The sequence below is a fragment of the Triturus cristatus genome, chromosome 3_1 (assembly GCF_964204655.1).
Source record: "Triturus cristatus chromosome 3_1, aTriCri1.1, whole genome shotgun sequence".
Classification (NCBI taxonomy): Eukaryota; Metazoa; Chordata; class Amphibia; order Caudata; family Salamandridae; genus Triturus; species Triturus cristatus.
Window position 1 is genome coordinate 979890563 of NC_140583.1, and position 26362 is coordinate 979916924.

Sequence of the window (26362 nt, forward strand, 5' to 3'; positions counted from 1 at the left end):
CGTTATAGTTAGAAATTAGCATTTTAAAAACCTTGCAAATTCACTGAAAAAACCATGGGTTTCACACATGTTATAGTTAGGGATTAGCATTTAAAAAACCTTGCAAATTCACTGAAAAAACCATAGGTTTCACACACGTTATAGTTAGGAATTAGCATTTAAAAAACCTTAGAAATTCAATGAAAAAACCAAAGGTTTCACACATGTTATAGTTAGCTGGACATTTCACTCGTAAAAAACCAATGAAATTTCCCCGTTATAGTTAGTTCAGCTAACTATAACTCGCGCGCCCGCAATGCACTACTGATGACGTCACATATTACATCACTCATGACATGGTCACTGACATCACTCATGACATCACTGATGACATCTCAAATGACATCACTGATGACATCACTGATGACATCATCCTTGTGAAATAGTAGCAGACCTCTTCTTCCCCTAATATAACCTTTAATACACACATTTAAAAAAATGAAACTAAAATGTTCGAAATAATGAACATATCAATATCAGTTACAACAACCTATTCAGTAATTCTAAGAACCACATACACATCCACTCATTCACCAACAGTCCTATACAGTCACTCATACATGTAGTCACTCATCATATGTATTCATACACCTGTACATCCTGTTACACAACGCCACTCATCCATAGAGTTACTCACACACAAAGTCACTCATGCTAATAAAGAATCAAACATCCATTTACTTGCATATACAGTTATACACACACCACCACACCTACTTCTACAGAAACTTACACATACTTAGTCTTTTAAACAATCACTTATAGAAACACATACTTATTCATACAGGAACTCTTTCAATCTCTTACTCTCACATATACTCAGTTATATACATCAAAAGACACATATAACAGTTAAAAACATATGTAGTTACTCATGGAGACACTATTGAGACAGTCTTTCACTCACTAACACACCTTTACACATACTCATCCACCCATATAGTCATGCACACATGCTGTCTTCAACACATACAGTGAGTCACTCATTCATGCACCTATGCACTACGTAATACCCCCCACCGAACCATGCAGACACTCAGACTGATACTCAAAAAACCAACTAATAACCTATATTGACTCCCATGTAGCTACTCACCAACCCATGCAGCCACTTATACACAAAGTGAGAGACTGATACAGATATTTACATATTTAAACATTACTCACTAAGCCATGTATTCACTATGATACATTTTAACAATCAGTTACACAATACATTTTTCAAAAAAAATCATCCATTTAGACACTTATATACCCATTTAATCTTCCATCGAGCTTGAGATATACTTATATAAAACCTATTTAATTTTCAGAAAAACACACATTCACTGGATGATGTCATCAGTGATGTCATCAGTGATGTCATTTGAGATGTCATCAGTGATGTCATGAGTGATGTCAGTGACCATGTCATGAGTGATGTAATATGTGACGTCATCAGTAGTGCATTGCGGGCGCGCGAGTTATAGTTAGCTGAACTAACTATAACGGGGAAATTTCATTGGTTTTTTACGAGTGAAATGTCCAGCTAACTATAACATGTGTGAAACCTTTGGTTTTTTCATTGAATATATATATATATATATATATACACACACGTGTGCATATTCATTGAAAAAACAAAGGGTACAAGGATGTTATAGTTAGGAAATAGAAGATTTTTTTTCACCTCAGGTGTAACTTGAAATGATACCCAGAGAAGAAGAGTTGAGTGAACCCCAATGGGGTGATGCACCCCGGAATACAATCTGACATAGTCTTCGAGGTGAGTAGGCGCACTATGAACTCCAGAACTGCTCATAGATGTACAACAACCACTTTCTTCAACAGTAGAACCACCACTGCGATGGATCCCATCCACTGCCCCTGATTTCCACATCCATCGTAAACATTGCTGTTGAACATCCATCTTCCCTCTTCCTTGCACATTCGCCTCTTCTTTGGTACAATGCAATATTTAAAAAATGTCACCTTTCACTGTTTTCCAAAATGACACCATATTTTCCAATCCTAGCAATGCAAAAAGGGTCTTTAAACTTAGAAAGACCCCTCGCAATTCTTCTTGATGTTACTTTGGCCCAATCGCCAATATTAAACTTCACTTTTTTGCTCTTCACAGCTAAAGATTTGTCCCTTCTGTCTCCTGCATTCTCGACCCATTCTTTCAACGAAGAGGGAACTAACTTGGTACCTGGCAAACGGTCATGCATACAAGTAAAGAAATCTCAGGCAACAAAGAAATATCAAAAAATTATCAGGCACATCTCATTGCGGACAAAAGAATAAAAGAGTGCATGAAATAAAGAAATACTTTCTTATTTATTACTATAATACACTATAAATATTAGTATATCTGTAATATATTTAATAAACACAGATACAAGATCAAGATCATAAATTACAAAAAACAGTGTTACATACCTCAATCATACTCTACCATCCTCTCACAATCATACTAATACACGTCTGTGTTGCAAACTGATTTAAACAATGATCAATATAGGTATGCCTTGTGCATCAGACTGATTTGAGATAATGGTTACATCGTCGTGGCCTAACTGATATGAATATTATTCGTTATTCTATTCGCGTTTCGGCTATACATCTTCTTCAGGAAGCCACAGAATAAACAGTCCAATTTAGTATCTAACAGAATTTAGGACAAGCAATGCTCAGAGTAGTGAAGGTCCTTATAATGGAGGCAGTTTTCCCCTTATATGGTATGAGTGTTTCACATGTACTATTCTGAATCATGCTGACTCAGAGGTAAGATCTTGCATGTAGGAGATTTTCCTTGTGGTACCACAAAGGACAATCAGGACTAGAGACCAGCAGAGGAGATTGCAAGTGTCATCTTACTCGAGATCCCTTGGGATGATTTTAGCCTTATTATTGACTGGCCTACGTGGCACCACAAGGAGTTTTATCCTACTCGAGACCCCGTGAGATGAATTTAGCCATAGTCCTAGTCCTGAATGATATTCATATCAGTTAGGCCACAACACGGTAACCATTATCTCAAATCAAGCCAATGGTCTTATCAATCTCCTCTTTTCATCCACATGTGCACACAATTTCGTCCCCATCACCTTTACTTACGACTAGTACTCTATAAACATTGTTTTTTGCATCCTCTACCACCACCACATTGGACTTACTTTCCTTGCTCCATGAATTGGTGCCTTTCCACATTCATGATAGTGTCCCCTGCTGCGGTGGTGCAATGCTCCTGTTCTTTCTCATGAAGTAAGAAGGTATGAAAACTCTGGCTTGCTGTCTTGCTACATGGACTGGCCTCCTTGGCTGCATTGTTCTGGTAGTCTACAAGGGCACACAGGACATTATTGACAAGCTGAACTTCCAACTCACACAGTGCCACCGCGTGTCACACGATTTCAGCTCCCTTCAAACGGTCTCCCAGTGAGGAGCCAAAATCACACAGTGGCATTTCCAGCTCGTTTTAGGAGTCAGTATGCAGCCAATGTCCATTAAAGGTGTGAAAACACGCCAGGACATAGGCGCCAGCCTCAATAACCATTTGTTTTGGTTTTATTTGAGAGGGGGTGGGGGGTTTGGTGAGGGGCAGAGTGCCTCTTAGATAGCTCTCAACACCAGGCCCCGGCCCTCCAAGGCCCCGCCCCATCCTCACATGGTGAAGTTTATTTGTAAGGTTGCAGGTATGGACAAGCAGTGGAGTAGAAACAGATTAGTAGGAGATCACCACCATACCAGGCACTCAACAAAACAATGTACAGAAACAGTAAGTGACCCAGACTACTGCCTCACAGTGCTACCACGGGTTTCATGTATCCTTTAAAAACCAAAACTGTGCGGTCTACGGGATCCAGTGAAGACTGTGATGCATCTGCAGTGTTACACTCCTGAGCCAATGTCACCCTAATTTTTTTTAAATGCTTTGAGCCTTGCAGGGGTTTGGAACCCTTCTCCACCCCCTTGAAGCAGAAGCCTCTTGACGAAGGCGCTGAAGTACTAGGGCCCCTATTCTATCTGTACATAAACTAAGCAAATTGAAGCAAGGATTCTTCATCTTACATTCTTCATTTTGTCTGAGAGAGAAAGGGGAGAGAACCGGAAGAAGGAAAGTTAGGAAAAGATTCAACTATTTGGTCCACAAAATAGCGCTCACGTGGTCTAGCGACCGTGAGGGTGTCAGCTGCTGCACAGCAGGGCTGATTGGCGGGGAGGAGCCAGGGGTCACGGGGGCACATATTCAGCACACTGGAGCGGACGCACAGCGGACGCGCGCAGCGGGCGCGCCGCTGGCGCGCCGAAGGCGCGCCTAAGGCAAGCCCGTCTGCGCCCGTCCACGCCAGGCCGGGCCCAAGGGCCAAAATCTCTGCCCGAACTCTATCCTACACCAGTGCAGAATTAAGATCCCTTAACCTGGACCGCTGCCCTTTGAATAGGGAGACTATTGGTGTTCTTATGAGAGAAAGTCTCCTCATACCATCAGAAGATAGGCCCACCCGCCCCAGCCCCACCCTGGCCCAGACCTCCCCTATTACGCCTCAATCACTGAAAGTAATGGTCCTGAATACACACTCCCTCCAAAAGCACGCCATTGAAATCTTCACGTTTCTACAAAATGAGGCCCCAGATATCCTGGCCTTGTCCGAAACTTGGTTAGATGAAGAATCTGGACCCACTATACTGGCGGCGCTCCCAGTCGGCTACGACATACTCTGGAACAACCGCCCTGTTGGTAAAAGAGGAGGAGGGGTAGCGTTCCTTTTCAAAAAGCACCTAAGGATAGAGAAAGTATCTGGTGAAACTCTGGCTGGGGCTGACATGCTGACAATCAAGGTCTGCCACCACTCCTCTAGTATCACGATCTCCATGCTCTATCGCCCCCCGAAATGCCCCCCCAACTCTACCAACCTCCTAATCGAATCTATCTCCAACCTCCGCTCACGCTTTCAACATCTCCTAGTAATGGGAGATTTTAACTTCCACTGGGATCAACAACCCAGGGAGGCTCAGGCTCGCCAACTAGAAGAGACCCTCACCGACCTCGGCTTCTCCCAATTAATTACCACTTCCACTCATGTGCAGGGGCACACTTTGGACCTGGTTTGGTCCACCACCCCTTCTTTACTACTTAAAGAAGTCACCCCGTGTCCCTGGTTAGACCACTCCTGTATTCATCTGATACTTCCCCTTACTGAACACATAATGCCATCCACTGCGGCTTGGAAACGCGTGCGCACCTGGTCTAAAATAGAAGGCCAGACGCTGCTAAGCGTCCTCCGCGATCTCCCTTCTACAAAGTGGGTGTCAGCTGACATAGAATGTGAGGATGACATAGAATGTGGGGCCGTTGCCTTTTCCGACCGACTCTGTGCAGCTATTAACACAGTGGCTCCGGAAAATAAAATAAAAATTTGCAATAAAGGCAAAGGTGCCCCGTGGTTTACGGTAGAACTCAGGACTTCCAAACGAGTTTTACGCCACCATGAACGACTTTGGCGAAAAAACTACAATCCTCAGGCCCTGGCAGATTACAAAAGAGAACTAGCCTCATATAAAAAAGCGCTGCGTAGCAAGGCAGTCTTCTATGAAAACAGGATATTGTCTGCCCCCCAATAAACAAAAAGAAACGTTTAGAATCCTGAAGGAACTTAGTCAAAAACAACCACAGGCCACCCCACCTAGCAAAGAACAATGTAATAACTTCCTCACATACTTTTCAAATAAAATTCAGGACATCCTGATGGAGATCGGCAACTCTCCCTGCACACCTTTTCCCAAAGCAGTGGATGACTCGCAGGTCACTACGGCCGATCCCCTTTCCTCTTTCTCACTCCTTGGAATGGATGCCCTTCAAGGCCTGGCCAAAAAGACAAAATCAGGCTCCCCAGCCGACCCCTGCCCGCCTAGTATCTTCAACCTTGCATTCCCTGAAATTGAGCACGACATCCTGGCTCTTCTCAACGCCTCCCTACGCTTAGGGAAGGTTCCTAGCTGCTTCAAGGAAGCTAGAATTACCCCCCTTCTTAAAAAACCTGGTGCGGATACAGCTAATATGAAGAATTACCGCCCCATCTCCCAACTTCCCTTCCTCGCAAAAATACTTGAACAGCATGTGCTGCAAAATCTTTCCAGGTTCCTTGAAGATCATCACCTCTTGGGGGACAGGCAAGCGGGCTTTCGGGCTCATCATAGCACCGAACTGGTGATGCTATCTGTCCTCGACGACATCAGACTGATTGCCGACAATAAGATGCCCTGTGTGCTGGTCCTTCTTGACCAGCGTTCGACACGGTCAACCACGCTATTCTCCTGAAAAGATTACGTTCATTAGGATTGGAGGGATCTGTCTTACAATGGGTCACCTCTTTCCTGACAGATCGCTCCCAAAAAATCCAGATGGGTGACTGGGTCTCAGAGAAAGGCCCTAATACCTGTGGAGTACCTCAAGGATCCGCACTCTCACCTCTTCTGTTCAATATTTATCTCAGCCCTTTAATCAAGGCTTTGTCGGCTATGGACTGCCAGATTTTTAACTACGCAGATGACACTCAGCTCATTCTCCACATTGAGAACTCTCCCCAAGCACAATCCAGGGCAAAAGACATTTTAAGCTTTACGGTCAACTGGATGACGGCCAACTCACTTAAAATTAACCCTGACAAAACCGAAGTCCTGGCAATGTCAGATGACCACAATCCGTGGAACTCCCTGTACTGGCCCCAGGAGCTGGGTGATGCTCCTGTCCCGATCCCGGTGGTTAAAAGCCTGGGCATCAAAATAGATGACAAACTTACCCTGGCCAACCAAGTTTCCACGGTTTTTGGCACCTGTGTAGGACTTCTCCGACTGCTAAGGAGGCTCTCCCCCATTCTCTCATTTTCCACTATGAGAACTATTGTATCTGCCATTATCTTGGCCCGTCTCGACTACGCCAACTCCCTGTATATTGGACTTCCTGACTTCTTGGTTAGAAGACTTCAGATAGCAATGAATGACGCTGCCAGGCTTATTTTCAAACTACCAAGACACACTCGAGCCTCGACTCTTCTCCAACGTCTTCATTGGCTCCCTGTGAAACAAAGGGCTAAATTTAAGGGCCTATGCATCGCCCATAAAGCCATTTATGGTCAAGCTCCCTCATATATCAAACAACGTCTCACAAAATACGTGCCAGGGCGCGTACTCAGGTCCTCCACAGGGAGTCTGCTTTACTGTCCCAGTTTCAACTGTGTTTCCAAAGGAGGGGGGGCCTTCTCCTCCGTCATTCCAACTCTTTGGAACAAGCTTCCCAGCCAACTTCGAGCTGAAAACCGCCTTCTTCCTTTCAGGAAACAATTAAAAACCATCCTGTTTACAGAAGCCTGGGCTTAACGATCAGTGCACTGCTAAGATTCTACGCTACTCTTCTTCTACAGCGCTTAGAGACCTTTCTGGTATTAAGCGCTCAACAAATCCAAATTAACATAACATAACATAACAATTAACATAACATGTTATCGCCCCCAGAAAGATGAATAGATGAGTTGGCTACGCCACTGATTGAAGCTGTGGTTCTCAACCTAGTCGGCTATTTCACATACTGTTCTAAGTGCTAACAGTTTTACAGAAGTGGATGCCCCCCTTTCAATCAGGCCAAAGACAGAAGCATTTGTTGTATAATGTCGGAGTAGTTTCCAATTCAATGTTTGGTAGATGTGGTCTTTTTGTAAAATGCACAGGGCTCGTTCTCTAACAGAGCCCTAGGACTAATGGAAAATGATCTAATGTATTTAATCGAAATTTAGAAAGGAAAGAGCTTTGGTTTCAGTTACTGGTGAGGGCTCCTGTTTACAGCAGGAGATTATGAGATGTCCACCCTTGAAAAACCATGAAGTGAACCAAAATTGTCAATGCATTTTGATGAAAGATAAGCCTTGGGAATAACCCTATAACCCTGGGAGGTGCCATTAAAAAAAATCTATATAGCGCAAACTTGGCCCATAGACATTACAGCGCTTTAAACAAGCACCACATTACACAAGGGTAGATTCATTTTTTAAGGCATCAGGAGATTAAGTGATTTGCCCAGAATCACAGGATAAAGAGCCAAAACTCTGTTTCGAACCTGGTTCTCCGCTTCCAAAATTGGCAGTATGGTCCCCAGATCACATCTCTTCCCCTCATCTCACCAGCTCTTCCATGGAACACCCAAAAAGTATTGGAGTATTTCCTTGGTGCCCCTTCAGAACCTCTGGATGTTTGACCATGTATGTGACAGCTGTGCTATGATAGACACCATCTGGGGCTGTTTTTAGGTCTCGCCTGACCCAGCGCATGCGCTGGTCTGGCGAGACTTATTGAGAGGGCTCCAAAAAGTGCTACCAGGCCAGCCTAGAGCTACAGTGCATGTGCGCGGGCGCGCCGCGCTTTACCGCAATTACTTTCACTTTCGCGGCTGCACAGCCGCTTTGATGTTTGATCGTGATCGCGATCACTTTAACTTTCGCAGCCGCACGGCCGCTTTGCATAGCCAATAGGTCTCGCTTTTGGGACCTTATAAGTATTTAGTTATGCAACTGTTGCATGGCTAAACACTTATAAGGTCCCAAAGGCGAGACCTATTGGCTATGTCAATGCTTGTTATCTTTTTTTCTTGGGTTAAATCACTCCACCTGAACCTATATATCATGAACAGTGGTTGTTATTGATTCCAAGTGGACCTGGTGCTAGCATCAGAGGGCAGGGCGATGGGGGCCCAGAGGCGGAAGTGGGCAATATGAGTGGCATAAGTGGGTCACAACCTCCTTAGATAAAATCTTTGGGAAACGGTATTTTTTTCCAAGTTAAGCACTGAGAGTAACTCCTGTTACACGCTCGAATAGGCTAGACTGAAAACCTTGGCGTGAGAGGACAAGAGGAGCAACAAGGGGCCACGTTTGATTTCGCCCAGGGCGCTATTTTAGCTCAGCGCCGCGGACTCATGAAGAACTGGAGGACAGTACGGGAGACTCTCCGGAGCTCCGGAAGACTTCGGCTATCGAGGCCTGCTGCCTTGACGCTCCCAGCTCTGCCACCCGCCTCTGCTTATCAGAGATTCCCAGACACTGCTGGCGGAACCCAGGAGACAATAACTAGCGCTACTTTCCCATAATGCCACTGGCCAGATGCCTTCTTCTCGGGAACAAAAGCCAGAGCCGGTTCCTTTTTTTTGCCTGCGTTTTTTTTAATCTTGCACAGCTGGCCCGCGTTAGCTCCGGTGCCAACATTAAAGAGCATGCTATCGATTTTCTTTTTAAAAGAGAAAAGAGCAAAGAAAGGAAAAGTAAAGCTTAGCTAGGGCAGCCATAATAATTCGCTCCAACTGGACCTTTCTACAGTCACAAAATGATGCTGTGCCCAGCCCTGCATGCCTCTGCCTTCAACCCCTGCCAATTAAAAGCAATCCAGCTTGACTGCCAGGCTCAGCTTCCGGTATTTAAAGGCAGCATCCAAGTCAAATCATTTACTTTGGATTAGACTTTTAGGCACCCCAATAACAACACAAGAGGCTTCATTCATCCTGCTGTGCACAATACACTCCTTTATTTGCAAACGCACTGCACTGTTGCCGCTGTGCGGCGCCCTAAGGCCTCTTTTCCTGTCACTTCCTGGTCTGTTTATCAGTATCACCTGTTGTGTGAAGGCAGATTACACTCGCTGATGCTCCTAAGGAACCCGCAGATAAATGTTATGGAGGAAGTGGTTGCAGGGTGCTGCCCAAGAGTAGACCCTCCCAGAGGAAGGAGAGATTGCCTTTTACTTTTCTCGGATTCTGCTGTGCCCAGTATCCATCTGACACACTACACTTCAATAGCAGTCAGACAGAGTCAGGGTCATGTCCATCACCCACTACCTTGTCAGTCCACAGCAATAAACCACCCATCACCAACTGAACAGGCACAGAGTAACTGAAGAGATCTGCCACACACCACTGGCCAACAGAGGGCTCTGATTTAAGGCATCACTGCAGGTCTCGACTAGTAGCACACTACAGCCACACATTGGCATCTCACAATGACAATCAGATTTAGGATGATATTAACAAACTCCGTCCCCGCAGATCTCTACACCACTTCTCCCTTTAAGCCATGCCTGCAGAGGACCATAAGCCAGCCGCGGCCCGTGCAGGTAAGAGCCGTGGGGGAGTGGGGCCAGGTTGGGGGAGTTTGGGGGGTAATTCGACAGACTACCACAAGGAATAATTAAATAAATAATTAATTCTCCCTCGTCGTCGTCTGTCGAAATACCCCCCACCCGGCTCCATTGCCCTACCGCTATGACCTGCACAGGCCGCGGCTGCCATAAACTGTTATCAAAATGTCTCAGACAGGCTACCTGGTGAAGTAACCAGCTGAGTGGACTATGAGCACAAGAAATATCAAACAGGGACCTGCAGAGCTGCTCAAAGCTGCCCGCTTACTGAAAAACATAAACGGCACGCCTATCTCTCACACGTCTTCATCCATCACACTTCTAAGTGCTGCGTCCCATAACATGATAGACGCACCTTGGTGGTCCTCACACACAACATAGAAACACTTCCCATTCAGGATCAAAACAAAGACAACACACTTCCAACAAAACACCCTAAATGGTGTAGCATGCTACCCATGTCGGTAGGAGCTACAGCACCCCTTATGGGGTAGCAAGTGCTATATAAATATTGCAATACAATACCAATTCTAAAAACACCCCTAAATGCAAGACACACAACAGCCATCCAATGAATAAACAGACAGATTTCATCAACAGACAGAGAGCACTGTTGTGAGATCTCTCTGTTGTTTACTCATTTGATGGCTTTGGTGTGTCTTACAATTAGGAGAGTTTGTAGCCCAACAGACTTCTGATATGTCATAACTGGGTATGTCTGGCACCCAAAAGCTCACTTCACAAAATAAAACTGACTACACAACACATTTCCAATGACACTTGTAATTCACTTTCTCATACAGAATATACTAGACAGAACCCCAACAACGCCACGCATACCTGACATCTAAGTCACATAGTTAGCAAAGCACTGCCAACTCAACAGCACTCCCTTGAATACATCTGAGAACCACTCAGATAAAATTACCTTTGAGATACCATGAGATCAAATGCACAACATCACATCAAGGCTCTAGTCCTGGAAAGTTATGCTTGCCTGGAAAACAATGTGCAAAGACTGTGCTGTGGTCAACGACCAACCAGCCCAATAGAAAATGGTGAAGTCCTTTAACACACACAGGCATATACAAAATACACAAGAAAGCCAGTAGCGTAGCTTAGTAACCGAGGTTCGGAGAGTGTGAATTGCAAATTTCCCACCCAAAACACAGTATGCTGAAGGGTGGAGGGACAACCAAGGTTAGGGATACACAGAAGAGGTTCAATACTGATTTGCATTTGGTGGGCCCCTGTCTACAGTCCTGATAAAAAATAATAATAATAACAAATTAAAACATTTTATTTAAATAAGGATGATGACAAAAACCAACAAAGGGATAGGAGGCCCAACTCAGTGTCCCTAGACCCAACTCTCAAGCCTAGAATGCATTTATTTGGGGGGTGTTACACCCCAAGCCCCCCCCCCCCCTCCCCACACCCCCCTAAAAAAAGCTAAGCCCTTGGAGAAAGCTCTTTAGAAGGATTAAACACTTTACTTTGCATCAGACGTGTACCGTAAAGCATATGCTGTCGGATTCCTACATCGAGCATGTGGGACCTATTATAGCCTGTTAGGAATACAAAAATGGCTGCCGTATATAAGACATTTTAAAGGCTACATATACCTTTGGTAATTGAACTACAGAAAAAGGAGTTCCCAAAAGGGGCAAACACAACTTTGATTCTGTCATTTTGGCCACTGCAAACGCATGCTAAATATAGAAAAAACAGACATGAAAACAGAGATCTATGGTACATACTTTTGGAACTACCAGTTTAGGTGAATTTCTGGTATCCTAACTTTTGGGATATGCAGACATCGCTAGTAAACTAGGAAAATATTGGTCAAATCTGGACTGTGAATGGTAAATCACTTTGGAGCAATAGGAACGTTATAGTCACAGAAAAGAATACTTTCGAAAAGCCTTGAGAAAGTGACCTGGTGTGACGAAACACGTGTCGGCTGTTGCGTATTCGGATCAAGACTGTAAACCTACAAATAACCTCTATGAATAGTCTCCTAAATGTTATGCTTGTCTAGGGACAATGGGTTTTTATGGTATTATTTGAAAAACTGTGATTTATTGTACAATGTCTTGTTTATATTAAAAAGAGTATTTTTTGTATAAACCCCTCTTTGTTTATTGCCAGTGATGTACTGATATAATGAAACGTAGTTTGTCCATAATGGCCGTATACAGGTTAGAATAGGATATTACTTTGGAGTGCTGGGATACCTGTATATTATACTTTATTTTCAGGCTAAACATCACAAAACTAGACATTTCACAAAGACCTACTAAATGTACACAGTCAAACAATTATACAACTGATTTTAAAATCCAGAACCGTATATAAAGCGTACCAAGATTAATCAAGGACTATTGTACAACATTTGTGGTAGACGTCACTGTACCACTGCTCATTATATAACATGTATAACATAGCACTGGTCAATGGCTGGATCAATAGATCACTTGCTTCATATGGACAAATCTCCCTCTGTTTCTTTAGTAATTCACAGAGCAAGGGCCTTCTTCAGGCTTGTTATTTTTCAATTATATCATTGTTTCAGCATACCAACATTTCAAATGTATTCTTACCCAATTAATGACCAGCGGCCTGGCCATGCAGCCGCACCTTGAGTGCTAGTCAACAGAACTTCAGTAGTGCTGATTGGCTACCACTCAACCAATCAACACTGATCTCTGATTAGCTACTGCACGGAATTACTTTCTGTATTAACTGGTCTGCAGTAGGGGTAAGCGAAATGGCTTATTTTTTCACAAAGTTTTAGAAATTGGTAGCTTTTAGTTCGCCTGGCTTTTTCCACACAAAAACACACTTTGCGTAAAAAAAAGCCTTACAAGAAATCATTTTATGTACGAATGTGACTCACATGCAAAAATTACATGAATTTGTGTAATGCGAAATTTTGAGACATTTAATAAATATCGCATAATCCGAAATTCTGGAATTATGCAAATTTTGTTGGCACAATTACAATTTCGCCTAGGCCCACTCTGAGTCACACATGTTTTTTCTGTCCAGATCGCCATGGGATCCATTTCTATTACACGCTCTCCCATAGTGAATCATGTTGAAGCATTCTATGCCCAGTACTGAATGCCACGCTGCCGTAACTAAGCTTGGTATGTCTCAATATTCAGTACCCTTTAGCCAAATCCATCAACACTGCATAAAATAACCTACCACTTGCACTTTAGCACAGCAATGCACCACATCACACTTTAGCACACTGGACCAAAATCCAACACAGCCTCACAACACATCACACTGTCGACTACCACACCCAAATGTAACACAGCATCTCACCACACCAGTCCACACACCATACCAAATCACAACATACTACACCACACCAAAACCTTACATAGCCATAAATAGCACTTTGGTGATCCCTTCTGTGCCCATTGTAACAGCAGTGTGATGGATGGAGTGCTTAAATTAGTCTCAGCCACTGGCAATTGCGCGGGCAGCATCCCAATCTATCATTTTACACCCAACATGCCACCTCAATTTGGACCCAATCATATGCAAATCAGTCTTGACTCTCCTCCAATGGGAAGAGCCCAGCCTGAATTGCCAGGCCAGGTCTTCCCTGAACACAAGAAACCCAGGATCGGTTTTACTTGGCTGATGAGCCAAGACTAGGGTGAAAATGGTCCTGGATCGCTTGCGTTTTGGTCCAGGAAGGAGCTGGCCTGGCAGTTCCCATTGGAGCAGTGTCAAGATTAATTTGCATATGACTGGATCCAAACTGAGATAACATGGTGTGCAAAATAATGATGGCCTGGAATGTGGCACGAGCAATTACGAGTTGCTGAGATTAATTCAAGCATTCAATCCATCACTTTTTAAAATACTTTATTGTGTCGCCCTTCTGTGCCCATGGCATCACAATGTTTCACCTCCATTGTTCTCCTAACTTCACCGCTATCCATAATCGAAACCTACAGTTTATTGGGATGGTTCAACACTGCTGAATCTTCTGATGAAATCCGGCTTATAACATCACAGTTTTAGGAAAAAAATCACAAAATGGCACATGTAAATAAAGAGGTAATTGACTAGGTAATTTCGGTTCTCAAAACATGCAAAAGTAATAGTAAAGCTACATTAGCTAATAATTGTACTGCAACTCACTTCGACGTTCTCTCTAGGGTCAGGTACCTGATAGCATGCAAGATGGCCCAGTGAGTTAAGAATTTGCTGCTGACTCCTGCACTGGCGTAATGAACATTGAGGGGGCCTCCCTGCAAGGTACGTGGAGGGGCCCTCTCCTGACTCATTTAGGAGCTCTCCGGGCAAAGTGCAGTGCTGAGGGGGCCCCTCTGGAACTTGCCCCATCCCCCGCACCGCGGGGGCTGCGGGGGCCTGTGTTACACCATTGGACTCCTGATGTTGCCCCCCCCCGCCCTTTAGCAGCTACAGCCGGGTGAGATTCTTTAAAGCCCTCTCTAGCACTTAAATAATTCTGTAAAGTAATTTAGAACCAACTGAAGAGCAATCAGGAGCAAGGAAGAATGAAAGATTGGGAAGTAAACTTGTGAAAGGGGGAAGGAATGCGGAATGAGAGGAAAGGTGAAAGGAAGGAAGGAAAGAGGGATAGGTGAATGAATGGGTGGGTAGACGGGAGAATAGGTGAAAGGGTGAGTGCATGGATAGATTGGATAGACAGGTGAAAGGGTGGCAGAATAAAGGGATGGATACAGAGGCGAATGGATAGACCGATGAAAGGATTGCTGAGTAAATGAATGGATAGGTGGATGGGCAGGTGAAATGATGGCAGAGTAAGGGATGGATGGCCTAGTGAGTGAAAAGATAACTGAATGGATGGATGGATGAATGAATGGGTGGCAGAGTAGATGGATGGATTAATGGAGGGATGGATGAGAGAGCAGATGAAGGGATGAATGGATGGATTGCTGAATGGCAGAGTGGATGGATGGATGGCAAGGTGGATGGATGACAGAGTGGATGGATGGCAGAGTGGATGGATGGAAGATAAGATGGATGACAGAGTGGATGGATGGCAGAGTGGCTGGATGGATGGCACGGCAGATGAATGACAGAGTGGATGGATGGCATAGTGGATGGATGGATGCTGGAAGAGTGGATGGATTGCTGGCAGAGTGGATGGATAAATGGATGGGATGTGGAAAAATTGACCGATGGATGACAGAATGTAAATGCGAAATAGCAGAAATCAGTGGGTGGATAGAAGGTTGAAAGGATGAATGGATAGATGTTTGTACTGAAGAGACAAAGGAGCTCTTCTCGAGAGGGTTTTGCTCACCTGCTTCGCTTGCTTGGGGACATCAGAGCTTTATTTTAAAGTGGGGAGTATTTTAATTTTCTGACTACTTCGTTGGGCCTGTATGTCATGAGTTTTATTCTCGACCAAGCTCACTCAGTCTTCCATCATCTATGGTTCATAAATTAAATTGGGCAATAATGACACCTGCTTTTTACTATGCGTAAGCACAGCAAATACTGGGGTAAAATGTGCCTTTAAAAAAGGAAGTTATTATTGTTATTAACTGGATATCCTCAACCCTTATCAATTATTTACTGTCATGTCCTGTGTAAGTAGGTGCAATTTTTACAGTTGGGTTATCCTGAAATTTTGACTTTGAACCGGCCCTCCTGGACCTACGTTCGTACCCAAGGGCTTGGTCTGGACTGCTGTCCTTTCCGCGCTTTCCTACTGCCAAATCATAGAAAACCTCCTATAAAAATTGTGGAGGTAATCATGAGAACACATCTCATCTTTCCAAAGATAACTGAAGAGTGATTAGCGTACCAGCTCCAAGACTGTATTAAGGATTTTCAGAATTCCCAGATTGAGAGGCATGAGAGCAGAAAACTGCATTTCATCATATCAGGTTGGCCCAACCACCTTCCTAATCCTTTGGGTAGATGTTTGTCTTCATCACCCTAGTCCTTACTTATAGGAAGTAAGTCCTCACTCTGAGGCATATAACCCTATATTCCATAATTAAGAAGACTGCTTTCATTTCTCAGGTTTGTAGCTTAGCTCTGCTTTCCAACCCCATAACCCAACACTGTCGGAAAACCCCACCTGTCAGGTGACAAACTCCAAACAACCTAGAACCCACGACAGAACAATCGGGAGTCCTGGTAAAGTTGGCAGCATTGGAAGCCCCCGTAAGGAAGGGTACAAAGGAACAAGGGTTGGGACGAGAAAGACGGGTTGTAGGTAGGCCTGGGCGGAGTTCACAGGTTAAACTACGTGGATCTCTGCGAAGTGACCCAAAAAGTCAACAACAGAGATACGCAAGTGGCGGAGAGCATTACATCACGCCATTCGTGCCGATTTTTAGTGCCGGATGTTTGACCCACGCTGCAAAATCAGCGCAAATGGCACCACGTGCAGTGCAAGAGGGTGCTGCTTCTTTCTGCTGCTCGAGTAGATGTTAAACTCGAGTGACAGCTTCTTCAATGCAAGCAGAAAGCTTCTCAACGCGAGCGGTAGTGAGCATCCGCAACCACCTACATTGAGAAATCTCGCCGGGAGGGGATCTGGAGTAAGATTTTCCTCACTCGTGCTTACCAACTTAACGTTGACGAGCGACAGCGTGGGAAACAACTCCAGTTTTTGGGAACTTCGTGCTCTATAAGGAGTGGAAAAAACTCTGCAAACTCCGCTAGCAGAGCAGAATTTCAAGTCCAGGCCTAGTCATAGGAATAATTAGGACATTACGTCTTTCCAGTAAGTCGCGTCTACCTCTAAAGTGAACTGTGGTCTGGGGCACATTGGGCCACATCTGGTTCTGGTGGCTCAGAGGTCTAATGCATTCTCTCTCGGGATCTGCGTTTGGCTTCAGGGATACATGCTCAAACCCCTTCAGGTCCATTGAGCCCTTCATCCTTTCAAGGTCGGTAACACGAATACTATTGTGCTAGCTACACATAAACATCTGGATTTCTCAGCAACTGGTTGACTTTCTAATGGAATGTGGTGCATCCCATTGTATTTCTATGCGCATTGAGTATGTCTTAAAGTCTTGAATTTCTTTAAGAAATATTTGAGTAAATAAAGTTTTTATCAGTATAAGTAGCACCAAGAAACTCCTGTGCTCTACAAATGTTCCATGTTATTGGGTAACGGCATGGAGGACCGTGAAATGCAATCTTTAAAAACATTTTCGAGTGCTATCGCTAACCTTCGCCTGTAAACTGCAAAATGAGGAGAGGGAAAAATATTACTTGCTCACCCTCCATCCAAAACACACTTCAAAAGTGTGTTTATGTTGTAAGCACAAGCTCTTCTTCCTCTTATGGTGTGCACCTGCAACCTGCATATTACACATATGTACTTTTCTGTACAGCGCAACTTAAAGTCAAATCTAATTAAGTTGGTGCAGAAGGTTGACCTTGCCAAGCCTGCGAGTGAACTAAGCCGGGTCACCTGAGACCACAGCCATGTTACTTGAATTGTTGGGTCTGGCGAGGGTGGAGTTATGGTTGAGGCGCCCACCGCGAGATGACAGTACGATACCCAACACTTAATTGATGGCGAACAACAAACTTTATTCAGCAATGACTATTTATCATTGTGAAAAGTGAAGGTAACCATGCTTCTCATTTTTTGAGAAATGCGTGTAAAAAAATTAAAATACAATGAAGGGGAAGTAATAAAGTATACGTAAAATATGTGTATGGAAAATACAAACGGTTACATTTCTACCATTAAATGTGTACATTTTACATGCAAAGATATTAACCATTAATTAATCACTACTCTATTTTTGGGGATATCTCTTTTGCCCACTCGGTGCCAAACTTTTCCTGCACCTTCTTCTTACATCATCTGATACACCATCATGTATGCCTTTCATCACTCTGCTCCTTGACAAACCCCTGAAATTTAACATAAGGCAACATTCCCAGTCACTTCTACCAAATCCAACCATTACCCTAAGCTATAAGTAAGTAATCCTTATTCTAATCATAAACCAAACACCTTTGCTTGTATCATATGTTACACAAACCCTCACTCTATCCCCACTTCAATCCCCTGAATTAACCTAACCAATAAGCCAGTTGCTTACCGCGCCTAAACTCTTACCCCAAATCATACTCTAATCCTTACCACAGTCCAATTTACTCCATCCCTTCCGCAATACATTTTCCTTACCCAAATCCTGTTTCCTAAACATAACCTAACCTTAACCCTAAACTTCTCCCATACCCCCATACCGTTCTTTAATCCTTACTCATTTTTATTTCGCGACTTATTTGCATTCCACGTATTATAGTTTAATTTTATACTTTTATTATCTGTACTTTATCTTCTTAGTTCTATTTTTCTCCAAAGCATGTTGATTATCCCCACAAAACAATCATATGAATGAATTTATATTGAAGGGGGTTATCCTTACATTTCACATCTGTGTTGTGCAGTAGCTACTTCGAGTGGGAGTTATTCTTTGCGGTGGCTCTTTCGCGTCAGCTGTATCTCAGTAGCTGTTTTCAGAGCAGATATTGTGAATGTGAAGGGGTGTCATACAGAAAAAAGTGCACACCCACATAGCAACAAAACACAGGACCGAAAATGATTACATCTCATAACATTGCATGTGGCTAGGTTCACCCATATAAATGACGATAAGCAAGCGAGACACACCAACAATTGCCACCGATGGTAATGAGTGCCAGGGCACAAGTGGCAAAAAAACACACAGACCAGTCCCTCGTTCAATGAGCATCGTGGTCTGCTGGGCGGGTCCTATGAGCAGTGTGTGTGATGTGAGTACCTTACACAACCCTGATGCACTCAAGGTACTCTTATTTCATGCACATCTGTATACAGAGGTATATCTTTGTACATCTTATGACTGCATCTGCGTATGTATACTTCTGTAAACATATCTCTCTTCTTGTATCCATAACTGATCTATTTATCTTTGTCCCTTTCAAATACCTATGCATATGTGTGTGTGTATATACACACACATATACACACACATAAATTTTCCCAGGATACCATCAGACTGAATACAGATCCAACCCACCTGGGGGCAGTCAAATACTACTTAACAGGGGCTTGCCGAGACGACGTTATCACCGCCTCCAACCAGCCGGTCCGTGAGCAAGAAGCAGGAGCTTTGAAACGCGTTGGACCTTTTTTGCATAAACTGAAATGAAACCCGGTTTGCGATGAAATAAAGGACCTTCTTGAAAGTCATGGGGGCCCGCTTTCGTCTCTTGAGTGCATCTCCAAGCATGTGGCAATTTTTTTGGTAATATATTACGGCCAGCCTCGGTCGTGGAGCTTGCACCACCACATACATAATGGACTGTAGCGATATACTTGCATTTCGCTTAATACAGGAGAGACAAAGTTATGCTTTAAACTTAAACCGAATTTCATCTCTACCTACTACAGGAAATACTTGATACCTTGGTTATGTGGCAGCAACGTTCATTCCTACAAGTCCCAGGATACCCTCAGACTGAATACAGATCCAACCCACCTGGGGGCAGTCAACTACTACTTAACAGGGGCTTGCCGAGATGACGTTATCACCGCCTCCAACCAGCCGGTCCGTGAACAAGAAGCAGGAGCTTTAAAACGCGTTGGACCTTTTTTGCATAAATTGAAATGAAACCCGGTTTGCGATGAAATAAAGGACCTTCTTGAAAGTCATGGGGGCCCGCTTTTGTCTCTTGAGTGCATCTCCGAGCATGTGGCAATTTTTTTGGTAATATATTACGGCCAGCCTCGGTCGTGGAGCTTGCACCACCACATACATAATGGACTGTAGCGATATACTTGCATTTCGCTTAATACAGAAGAGACAAAGTTATGCTTTAAACTTAAACCGAATTTCATCTCTACCTACTACAGGAAATACTTGATACCTTGGTTATGTGGCAGCAACGTTCATTCCTACAAGTCCCAGGATACCCTCAGACTGAATACAGATCCAACCCACCTGGGGGCAGTCAACTACTACTTAACAGGGGCTTGCCGAGATGACGTTATCACCGCCTCCAACCAGCCGGTCCGTGAACAAGAAGCAGGAGCTTTGAAACGCGTTGGACCTTTTTTGCATAAATTGAAATGAAACCCGGTTTGCGATGAAATAAAGGACCTTCTTGAAAGTCATGGGGGCCCGCTTTTGTCTCTTGAGTGCATCTCCGAGCATGTGGCAATTTTTTTGGTATTATATTTTTATATATATACATATATATGTCTATATATATGTGTGTGTGTGTATATATATATATATATATATATATATATATATATATATATATATATATATATATATATATATATATATATATATATATATATATATACTTAAATATAGCCATCAGAGTACTTGTAATTAAAGAATAAATGTAAACAGGAATATTGAATATACGCAGATGCGTAGAGAGTTAAATATGCTGTGTATTCTACTGTTCACTGCATGGAAGGCTCATGTTCTTGACAGCCGTGACCTCGAGTGAGCCGTGATGCCTTTTCCCTCCCTGGATTCGGGTGATAAATAGCATATTTACTGCTTCATATCCGCATATATGGTTTAGGTATTGCTACTTTCCATGGGTATAGGAGGGTAATAAAAGTATTTAACCAGAAGTATGGGCCATAAAAAATAATCTCATTAAGTAGGAGAGTTGGCGCCCAGTGCGTCTCTGTGAGTTCCCCACAGTCAGCCTTACTATGGTAACAGCGTGGGATTTGACCTTTGCACCTTAGTAATAAAAGTATACATGGACGCTAGTTAATACATTTGTTATCAATAACATATTGATTCTCGTTTCTTTCCACTGGAATGGCATCAGTACATATGACGTTGCGATGGGCACATCATCAAAACATAATAATCTATAAACCATAATAAGTAATATAGAAATAGCTCGCATAAGTCGGCTATGGGCATCAGCGTTTAGTTTGTAAAAGAATACCTGCTGGGCCCAAGGTTTTGTTCAGGAGACCGAAGCCGGCACTATCGAAAGTGGGGTGCGGAGGACCGAATCTGCCTCGTCTTGAGTCCACCTGATACCTCTTTACTCTTCTGGCAGACACTCCAGGCCCCTTTAATTCACACAGGTTCTCTGGCATCCCTGCTTTCTTGCTTTTTCAGTGTTTTTCCTTCTCCTACTTTTCTCCTACTTTTCCCCTTTTGTGTTTTTCTCTCTCCTGCTCTGTATCAAAGTATGATTTAGAAAAATTAGTGCTGGTTCCAGAAAATGAGTGCCGGTAGGCCCCACCACCGGCTCAAATTATGCACCGTGCACAACCAAACTCCCATCGCAAGGAAAACCAGCTAAGTGCTTACATTCATATTGCAAAACACAAATCATGTAACTTTCATATTGACCAACATAAACCATTGTTTGACAAATCTCTACTAAGCATCCAAAATGAAACACAACCAAACAGCCATAACCAACGATAGCCATCACAGAACAAGAAGGCGCTGCGATGCAATTCTAATGGAAGAAGGCGCTGCACAATTACTCATAACCAAACACATGAAATGCATCAAGGTACCTTTAATGCATCTTTGTACTAATAATATATCCCTGCGTGTGCTCGTTAAGCATCAAACTGCATCTTTATAATCAGAATGTATTGCAACGTAGCTCTGAAGCATCTACACATATGCATGTATTTGTAACATATCAGTGTGTGATATATCCTGTGGCCTTCGGCACGCATGGTATCATTTTACCCTTAACCGCATCTATGCAGGCATAATGTATCTATATACTTAGAGCTAGAAATATCTATGCTCACACGTGTCTATAATGTGCGTATGCACCTCTGAAGCATCAATTACGAAGTAACATCGCATGGCATTCATGTAACCTGGTGCATGTCTTCTCTCTGCTGCTTAAACCTCACCGCCCTGTCAGAATGACGAAAGAATGAACATCTGAAATTCGGCCATTTGCCTCTGCCAGCACCCCGCCCTCCCTGACACGTGCGCAGTCCAGGTGTGGTGGTGCTGCGTCTGTCGAGCAGTGTCCAGATGTTGAGGCGGAGTGTCTGGGCGGGCAGTAGCCAGACGTGCAGGTGGCGCGGCTGTGCATGCAGTGTCCAGCATTGGAGGCCACGGGGCTGGACGGGCAGGTGTCGAGATGGTGTGGCTGGGCGGCAATGTCCAGATGTTGAGGCTCGCCGCTGGGTCTATTGTGTGTTGTGTCCACACATGGAGGTGGAGCGGCTGGGCGTAATGTGTACAGGTGTGGAGGGGGTGCGGCTGGGCGTGCAATGTCCAGATGTGAATGGGCAGGGCTGGAAAAATGTGTCCAGATGTTGAGGTGGAGAGGGTGAGCGTGCGTGCAGTGTCCAGATGTGGACGCGCGGGGCAAGGAGAGCAGAGTCCAGGTAGGTAGGTTGTGAGCTTATGTGTGCAGGCTTCAGCTGTGGAGACAGCGAACCTGGTCTTGCAGGGTCCAAGAATAGAAGTAGGTTGCACCGACGTGCGTAACCCAGATTTTATTTTTGTTGTGGGGTGGGGAGATGCCCTTGGGCATGCAGGTCCAGGTGTGCGCTGACCCCGGCTGCTCGTAAGAAAGAAGGCTCAGTGTGGTGTCCCTTCCGGGAGAAGGGACCGCCGGCTGCTTACCAGTCACAAGGGGAAGGCGCTGCTGATCCCCGCGGATCTCTCTGGGCCGCTGGCTGTTGGCAGGAACGAGGCTGGAAGAAACCAGGCGGCAAACAGTGTGATCCGCGTCAAACTTGGGCTCAGGCGCGGCCGAGCATCCTCTCCTCTTGTCACTGAGTAACAGCGATCTGGGTACCACCAGAGCGCTCCCGGCCTGTACCATCTCTTCCCAGAGACGGGGGTGGAGGGGGAACCATCAAGGCCCCAGACCCTCCATCTGTGAAAACCGGATGTCATTCCTGTCACAATGCCTAGTACTCCATGCAGATATGCGATTCGAGATGCACTGAAAATACTAGTTCTTGGCGAGCTCCCCAGGGTTTAGCCGCACAGTGCACCCCCTTCCCTCTGACTGGCTCATTGATGGTTGATTCCAGGTTGCCCGATTGCCCCTAAAACCAAAATGTATATGTGTGCTTATTAGTATTCCTGAAAGGCACGGCGCGTGCCAGGGGCCAGATATTGCCCCTCCTGCTGGCTCCGATCAGCGAGTGTCGGCATTTGTCCCTTTGCTGGGTGTGCGCGCATTTGTCACGTTTGACTGAGCCAGTTACAGCAGCCCGGCGCCCGTGCCGCAGTTCGTGGAGCTATGCAAGATGCATCATTGACTTTTTTTTTTTTAAACATTCCTTATCTTTTGACTTCATAAGGAGGCCGATTTCCTAACGAGCTGTCTCTTTAGAAACGCCTGCCGTTCGCGGCGGGGTGAGTCCCATGCAGGGCACAGCTTGATGGCTGATTGACTCGCCCCCAGCCGAGCAACTAATGACATGTCCCTTTCTCCACCTGAAGCTGGTATGGGTCTAACAGACTACCTTTTAGACATGCCCCCGAGCCACCCCCAAGCGCAGTGCCAACCTACCCAATTAGAAAAACCCAAATGAAGCCTTTTTACAGACTCACTGTAATTGTAAGGCACGCGCATCCCTGAGAGGTCTCTTGGCGGGCTCGAGACGAGTTGGAATAATAATATAGCGGGCACTGAACAGGTGCGTTGTGGGATGGGGGTGGATCTGATGAATGCACAGATGCACACAAAAGAAGGTGGAAGGAACGCTTGTAACTTATCCAGCCACTTGAGGTCTCTCAGGGTTTGCTCAGCACTGCCAACTCAGATTGGACCAAGATATATGCAAATATCTTGGTCCTGTTCCATTAGGAGCTCTCTGAACCGGAACACAAGCAACCCAAGATCGGTTTCACCCTAAACGTGGCTCATCAGTTGGGTGCAGCTTGTTTCCAGTGGCACAGTGAGCCAAGACCTACATTTTAGCATCCCTTTGGCGACTTAGGGTGTTATGCCCAACACACAAAAGGTGATGGGAGGAATGGTTCAACTTGTCTGACCCCTGGCAATCGCATGGGGTAGCATTCCAGCACATCGTTCTGTTGCCCACCGTGCCACCTCAGATTAGATCTAGCTATATGCAAATCATTCTTAGTCCTGGTCCAATAGGAAAGTTCAGCCCGAACTGCCAACCCAGGTGCTCTCTGAACTGGAAAAGCATCTCAAGAACAGTGAATGCACACAGATGTACACATTTATCAGGGCCTTCAAAGACAGGTCAGTTTCTAAAAACACAAAAGGAACTCAAACCACCCACTATGGATTAACTATAGGCCAACTCACCTGCCTTTCCTTCTATCTTCCCCATGCCATGTACGGCACACTCAGCCAGTCCTGGTCTTTTATCCAACATCACTTTGTATTCTAGGACACAAATTTCATTTTTTGACTATTACGAGTGTTGGCATAATAATTCCAGGGGATGTGGCTTATCTGCTGTATACCGTTTAGCACAGGACATTACCCCCAGGTCCCTACGTCCTCGACACCTTCATTACAAGTGAGATTTACTATCTCATCAACAGAAAAAAAGAACGAAGGAATGCTGGTCCTACCCTCCCCCTCCCACTGGGAGTACATAAGGTGTACCGGTCCCAGCATTCCTCCTGTTCTTTTTTTCTGTCATGCTGACAGTGGTATGAACGTGGCAAGAACGGGGGCGCTCCTGCCTTTTGCTGGTTACTTACACGGAGGCTGCTGCTCTGTCCTTCGTCGGAGGCCTCTCCCTCCCTGCTGGGCTTGGAGGGAGTGGCGCGGGCTTCACCTTGGATGTTTCTGCCGCGCGGCGGTGGTGTTACCGCGTTGGCTTTCCTCTGGCCCGATGGCCGCCCCTCCTGGCCTGCCGGGCTTGCTAGGGGGCGCGGCCGGTTGCTGCTCCCGGAATGGCTGCAGCTTCCTTCCCCTTCCGGTTTTCGGCCTGCCTGACTTCCGGTTTTGACGGCGGGACGGAAGTCAGGCGCCTCGATGTTCCCAGCTGTGGGCTGCTTGTTATAAACGGGCCGGTGGGGTGAGTACCGCATAGCGGTTTTGTGCTGTGGGGTTTCTTTGTTTTTGGCTGTGCTTCTTGTATTCTTCTGCCATGGGGAAACGTTCGAGGAAGAGGCATCATCGGGAGAGGTTTTCCTCTTCTTCTTCTTCGTCTGCTGCTTCCAGGTCTCCTTCCCCTGCCAGGTCTCGACGCCTTGATGGTGGAGGAGATGCGCGTATTAAGCGCTTAATACGTGAGACTTTGACTGAGATGGGTCTTGTTGGGACCCGTCGCAAGTGCCCTGCTCCGGTTTCTTCCGACTCTTCTGGCGATGAGTCTGCTTGGTTGGGGGACAGTGATTTAAAGGGCAAATATGTGGACAAGGACGCTTTGCCGGGTATTCTGAAGCATGTTATGGAGAACATGGGGTTCCCGGATGAGGACGCTCCAAGTACCTCTAGGGGGCCTTTGTTACGTCAATTTCAGAGTGCTGCCATGGTTGATGTTCCTGTCCATCCCTTCATTAAAGATGTTCTGAAGCGGGAGTGGGCTGATCCTGATCGCATTTTGATTCCGCGTTTCATGGTTCGGCTTTATCCTCTGCAGGATATGGCTTCGGACCTTCCTGATTCTATCCCTATTGACTCCTTTGTGGCTAGTTTGGTGGGGCGCACTTCCCTGGCTGAGTACGCCGTGCTGAAGGATCCTGTGGAAAAGAAGGCGAATGTTGCACTCAGGAAGGTTTATTCTGGTTCCCACCTGGCCTTGCGGGCTGGCGTCTATGGGTCATATGTTTCTCAGTCTCTGCTGTCTGACCTGAAGACGCTCTATCAATCGATGGACAATGCCACTGACTGTTCCGGTTTACTTGAGCAGATCGAGCGTCAGGTGGAGCTCCTGTCCGATGTCTCCTTTGACGTGGTGCGTGCTTCTGCACTGTCCGGCGGGGCTCGAGTGGCGGCTCGTCGCAGTCTTTTCCTTAAAGACTGGAAGACTGACTCTGCGCAGAAGGCGTGTGCTTTGCGTTTGCCTTTCCAGGGTACTATGTTGTTTGGGGGGGAATTGGAGGCCAAGTTGCATAAACTGTTTAAGGAGAAGAAGCATTGTTCATTTAAAGTCGCCTCTTCTGCTCCTGCCCCTTCTAAATCCAAGTCTTTCTTTCGTCCTGCC

The 26362-nt window shown here is 45.1% G+C and overlaps 1 protein-coding gene across 1 annotated transcript in view; it reads right to left on the bottom strand.

Moving 5' to 3' along the window:
* Positions 1 to 23138, bottom strand: part of LOC146861354 (cAMP-dependent protein kinase inhibitor alpha-like) — a 330507-nt gene extending 307369 nt beyond the window's left edge. Inside the window, exon 1 of the mRNA XM_085645658.1 lies at positions 22839 to 23138. The gene's annotated coding sequence lies outside the window, so the exon portion shown is untranslated. The remainder of the gene's footprint in view (positions 1 to 22838) is intronic.
* Between the last annotated feature and the right edge of the window lie 3224 nt (positions 23139 to 26362).